Below are 6,197 nucleotides of genomic sequence, written 5' to 3'. Positions count from 1 at the left end.
CAATCCAGGAATAGGAAGGCTTAATTTCTGTAGCTTGCTGAGTGTTTGAGAGGATTGGAAGAAGCTGACCTGCCTGCTGCCCTGGCCAGTCACTTTACTCATCTTCAATTGAAGGCAGTGATGAACAGCGCAGCTCATTTGCTCTTCTCCTAGTGAACTCCTGTCTTGGAAATGAAAAATTAATGGCCTTATTACCTGTGTTCCTTTTCAGCACAACCCACCTGAAAATGACTTGCACAAAGGAAAAGAAGGAGCCTCTCAATGCAAAACTGTATTCTAAATATCTGATTATCACCTATACCTTTTGTGTCTTAGCTCTGGCGGCTTTTTATAGACTCTTTCCCATCCTGCTTTAAAACAAAATTTCTCCATTTAAGATACTTTATCATGTGATTTATGAAGAATAGAGTTGCAAAGTTGCTTAAAAAAAACTCACATTGTGGTTTTGTTATAATTTTTAAGAAAATGAGGTCAGGAACTTCAAATTGTATGAGTGTTTGTCACAAATTTGAGGCAAAGGCAAGAGCTGTAATAGAACCTCTTTTTTTGTTTTTTTGTTTTGTTTTGGTTTTTGTTTTAAATGAAGTTTTATTGAAACACAGTCACATTCATTTGTTTATTCAGTAACAATGGCTGTTTTTATGCTATGAAGACAGGGTCAGGCAGTTAGGACACAGACAACATGGCCTGCCAAGCCCAGAATATTTACTCTCAGGTCTTTTATACAGCATATGGGCTGACACCTAGCTGAGTAACAAGTGTCACTTGTCTTACTGTTCACTTGCATTGTTTTCAGAGGGATCCAAAGATCTACAGTCTGAGAAAATATATGGACAGAAGCCCAGTGTGGGCGGTGCAAACCTATAAGCTAGCATCTGGGAAGTGGAAGCAGGGAGATTTAAGAATTTGTAGCAAGCATGTGCTGTATAAAATCTGGTCTAAAAAAATGTAGCAACAAATGACATGTGGCTTAAGGCTTTTATGACATTGAGGACAGGGTGAAGAAGGAAATTAAAAATGCAAAACAATAGGCAGTATCTCTAGGCAATAATTTCAATGAACTGGACTGTTACAGAGGAAATCGAGAGCCAGTCCAATACATACAATTATCACTTTATGTCAAGTGAACATTCCTTGTGGTGGCAACAGTACTGTTGACAGAATTATAAGTGGCTGACAGACGGTATCCACCATATTGGTATACAGGCCTTTTTCTCTGAAAAAAATGTACAGGAGAGATAAAGAGGGAAAGGCTAGGAACTGTGAGGCATTGCCTAGGGTCCTGGTGCCCAGGACTCAGAACTTTAGGGGAATGACAGGCCAGTACTTCGGCTGCTTTCTGTCACACTGCTTGTCAAAGCTCATCTGCATAGCAGCCTCCATGGCCAGGATCTTGGCAGCACTGTTCGCATACAAGCGCTTCATCTCTGCTTGGCGCCGCTCCCAGGGCTTCTCAGATGGGGGCTCCACTGACCTGTGGTGGTTGAAGTACAGCCGGTGGTCCGCATTCACGTAGTCATTCAGGCGCTCCGCATCCAGCTGCTGCTGTCACCGGCTCTCTTCTCTGTGCTTCTCAGTCTGTTCAAAGTACTGGCGGAGCTCCTCGGTGATTTCCATATTGCTCAGGTCGCACTCCACTTCATCATCTGAATCAGACTCCAGCTCTTCCTCTTCACACAGTGCTTCGTTTTCTCTTGTGGATGCCTGGGTTCTATTGCTGCTATGCAGAGGCTAGCCAGGGCTTTAGAGATGGGAAACACTGTAGGGAGACTCCTGCTGTGCCATGTACTGGCCTTGAGAGTTCCCAGGATGCCAAGCCTCATAAGCAAGAGATTTCCAGGGAAGAACTCCATGAGGGAAGAACCATGGGGAAGTGAAATAGGAATCCCTGAACTTTCTGTAGGCGTTATGGTGGCTTCACATCCAAAGCATTGCATGATGATAATGCTGCCAGTATCTTGCATATACTGGGTGGCAATACCAAGATGGAGTAGCCCTCCAGTTTGAAGACATTGCTGTAATCTCTGATTGCAAAAGTCCAAATGGGAACTCGCAGACACGTAGCTTGAAGATCTCGGGCAGTGGGTAACAACGGACCTAGTTCTTGTGGTGGGGAGGAGGATCTAGAACCTCTTTTTACTATTCACTTTGACTCTCTCAATTCAGCTTTTCTGTGGCATCTCTTTTTTAAGCCTTGGGGAATTAGAAATGTAAATGAGATGTAAAAATAAGCAGGAGGAGGCACCAGTGGGATGCTCCACATTTCTGGACTCCGTAGTCATAAGGGGTAGAGAGAGCTGTATGAGAGTTGGGAGAAGGGAATGAAAGCAACATCCTTCAAGCCACAAAGGAGGAGTAGCCTTCGGCAGGTTGCAAAGTCTTAGGAAGTCAAAATGTGAATTGTTTTCAGTTTTAAGATTTGCTTGTGGATTATTATTCATCACTCATTGCATTCGTTCATATTTATTTTTTGAATCTTTCAGCTTCTAAGGCAGAGTTTTTAAATAGAAATGTCTAATATAATTGGCCTTGTCTTTCTGCGCAGCCTATTCTTTCTTTTGTTCAGTGTCTTGAGAGCACAGATAGCTGTGCTCAGACTCTGGCTGCCTGGGCTGAGTGGCTCATCTCAAGTAGCAGCATAATTGTTTCTCCCCTCTCTTCACCCTTCTTTGGAGACTGAATAGAGCTTACTCAGGCAGACATTTTCATCTGCCTCACGTTTTGCTTGATGTCTTCATCTGCCTCAACTTTTCTTGTTGTACAAGATAATCCCAATAAAACATTTAAGAGGTGACTTGGGTTGATAGAATTTGGTATTATTACACATATCACACCACTAGGAACTCTGTACTTTGTTTTTTTTTTTTTTTAATTTCAGTTTTGTGTTACTGAATTCATGAAGCAACTTTGCAGTGAAACACAGGAGACATGATGCTTTTGGTATTAGTAAATATATTCAAAGCTCCTCCTGAGCGTGGGATGGTTTAGACCAGGCATCTTTAACTACAACGACAATGACCTCATTTCCATGTAGAATCACATGGTAAATGTTCCAAGGGAAATGAAATGTGGAAGGTATTGTACAACATGTAATAATGGAAATGTAAGGGAGGGAATGAAAACACCTGCAGACATTAATACTAGCACCTTTATTATAATCTAGTACTTAACCAGGCTATATGCCATATATAGTATATACCAGGCTATGGTGAGCGATTTGAATTTTAGAGTCAGAAAGTGCAGTGTATTTTTAAATTAGCTAAATTCTTTGATGCACCAACCATTGAGAACAGAGTTTTATGGTTCCCCTCACCTGAGTGAAGAAAGACTTTTTTTTAATGCTTTGACTATTGGAGTATGGCATAGTTGATGCTGAGTGACTACTGAGGTGGGCCCTTAAAATGGAATATGTGTATTGTCTTTTACACAGTCTACTTTGGAGCTGTCTGACAACCCCAGGGCTACCATGCTGTGAGGAAGTCAAGTCTCAGGTAGATCAAATGCTGAACTCAGCTTGGCCACCCGTTGAGATGTGGTCATGAATGAGTCTCCAGAAAGTTCTATGCCCAGCCATTACAGAAGATACCCAGTTCTTGAGTTTTCTCAGAAGAGATGCTCAACAAGTAGTTGAACATAATTGTTTCTCCCCTCTCTTTATCCTTTCTTGGAGACTGAATAGAGCTTACTCAGGAAGACATCTTCATCTGCCTCACTTTTTGCTCGACTATTGTACTCATTAATTCATACACAGAAGAAAATGTTTGATATTTTAACCCATGAAGAGCACTTATATTTAAAATAAAGTCTCCTATGGTTTAATCAAATAGATATTTATTTACAACTGTTCTCCAAAGAACTATGCATCTATGTAAGAATGGCTTAATTTCAGTACAGATAGAACCTCATGCTTCAATAAGGAGCATAATGACAAATGCTGACCTGGTATGAGGAAGATGCTCAGCATAGTCACCACAGGAGTGTCCCACATGGCTTGTTCCCTGCCAACCTAAAATTTAGTTGGAGCTTTTACATTGCCCTGAAAAAAACCTTATTTTAAAGGAAGTTTAAAGCTGGGTCTTAAATACTGTTTCCTACAAAAGAAATGGCATTTTTCATGCATGTAAGAAAATTAAGAAACTAACAAAGCTACATCTAAACAGTCCCTAGAAAGAAAGCAGAGAACAAGCATATACACATGCACATAAGCAGTAACAAATGGAAGGAAGCCAATGGAAGACACAACAAGTTGGGAGAGAAACACATCTGGATTGGTATGTATTCAAAGGTGGAAAGACATGAATACCGAAGGACACAGCAATGGCTATATATCTGCAGAACCAAGTAAGATAACAAAAGCTTTGACTCAAAGGAGGTTAGTCCTGTAGCACAGTGCAAACTGATGTGGGCCGTTGTAGACTACCTCGGCAAAAAAATACAACCGAAGGACTGTTCTGGTAACTAGTGCGTGAAGGTCAAAGACTTCTGGTAGCCTCAGCAGAAAGGAGAGTCACACTCAATAGAGCTGTGAAATGTGGGTGTGGGGAGGAGGAGGGACTGAGATAAACAACTGAAGATGGAACAGTTGTGAGAAGAGCCCAAGGTGGAGAATGCGTGCGGCTTCCTATGTTAATGTTTCAGCTGGATTTGAAGCATCCACAAAGTGTGTGTGGGGGGAACAATAGTGTAAAAATTCATTTAATGGAAAATCAGGGAGATTATGAGAGACAAGGTTCTCAGGTGGTGATTCTTTTTGAGAAATATGTTACAGCTATTCTTTTTTCTTCTAAGTAGGTTTTCTCCAATTTTGCTTTTCTTTGTGTTCGAGCACAGAGAGTGGTAATGTGAGGTAGATATTGTTCTGTCTCCTGTTGGAGAAAATTCCTGTGATGTTTTTCCTGCTCATGCAGCTGCTGGGTTTCCATGGCCACCCTTTAGGACAGCAGAGCCTCTGAGGACAGCCTGGGAACTGCCTTCCTGCCATCACCTTGATTGGTGACCCAGAGGAGAGTACCAGCCACTGTGTCAGCAAGATAAAACAAATAAAGAAAACTCATTTTGAATAAACCAGGGTGGAAAATTGAAAATGTTCACCTTAACTGCTTTTTCATGCTTGATACAATTAAGGAGCCATTCTTCCTGACAACATAATCAAGGTTAGTGGTGGACTTAGCATTTGTTTTGCTTGCTTTATTATGAAGATGTTGTGTTTTCTAAATAAATGATTCCAGAGAATAACCATTTGGAGTGGTGCTCTCATTTCTCAGAAAGAACTGGAATGGCCTTCTACTTCATGATCTACTCTCCTGAAGCCTCTGTAACATGTGTCATTTCAGAGAACATAATTAATGTATGAAACGGATACTTTCCAAGGAGCAATGTGTGGGCTCTTAGTAGGTAAGAGGAACAGGGAGAGGCAAGTAACCAGAGGGGGGCACTTCTCCAGAAGTAGAATCTTACTTCCCTTTGCTTTGTCTAAGACATTTGAAAAGAATTGCCTTAAACAATCATTTATTAATTCACTTCTTCAAGGAAATTTGTCATTCCTTTTCATATGTAATGAAAGAAATGTGTTTCTTTCTATAGTATTAAGGCCTGTGTTAAAGTTCTACAACTTAAAAAGATTAATAAAGCTGAGAGCAGAATGAATGCTGAACTGAAAGTCAGTCTTTGGGACTCACCGGGATTCTGACACTCATTGTGTGCTCATTGAGGAAGATTATGAAGAGAGGAGGAAGCCCCGAGAGTGAATGTATGTTGCTGATATGAGCACAGCTATAGCAAATTCCTCAGTGCTTCTAACGCATGGAAATGCCCAAGCCTCCTCAGGTCAGGATCAGGGAAACAGCAAAGTCTGAATGTTTACAAACCATTGACTGGTGTATACCATTTCTGGTTGCCCTTGTTAGGTCAGTTATTAAAGCATGCTGATTAAAACATAAGGTATTAGGCTAAATACTTTCTATGTGTTTTCTTTCCTGACCCTATCACAATTCCATGACAGTGCATTTCTTGCTAGTTTATCAGATACCAAAAATAAGGCTGAGGAGTTAAGCTGTCTAGCTCGAAGTTCCCCAGCCAGTAGGTGTTTGTGCTGTTACAACATGCCACAGTTGAGGAGGCTGGAGCTCGAGCTCTTCAGCATCACTTGAAGGGTATTGAGAGCTGGAAATGTTGGAAGCAAGAGCCTTACAAATGCT

General features: G+C 41.1%; 1 long non-coding RNA gene and 1 pseudogene across 1 annotated transcript; one reads left to right on the top strand and one right to left on the bottom strand.

Moving 5' to 3' along the window:
- Positions 1-1,296: 1,296 nt before the first annotated feature.
- On the bottom strand, positions 1,297-2,013 carry LOC114637723 (annotated as a pseudogene).
- A 2,783-nt stretch (positions 2,014-4,796) lies between these two features.
- Positions 4,797-5,646, top strand: LOC114637722. Its single transcript, XR_003713784.1, has 2 exons — positions 4,797-5,153; positions 5,265-5,646. It is a non-coding gene; the product is annotated as an uncharacterized LOC114637722 (long non-coding RNA).
- The last annotated feature ends 551 nt before the right edge of the window (positions 5,647-6,197 follow it).

This window comes from Grammomys surdaster, unplaced genomic scaffold, assembly GCF_004785775.1.
Source record: "Grammomys surdaster isolate TR1022 unplaced genomic scaffold, NIH_TR_1.0 125379, whole genome shotgun sequence".
NCBI classification, from domain to species: domain Eukaryota; kingdom Metazoa; phylum Chordata; class Mammalia; order Rodentia; family Muridae; genus Grammomys; species Grammomys surdaster.
Note: the sequence above shows the minus strand (reverse complement) of the source record. Positions and strands in the feature narration are given on the sequence as shown.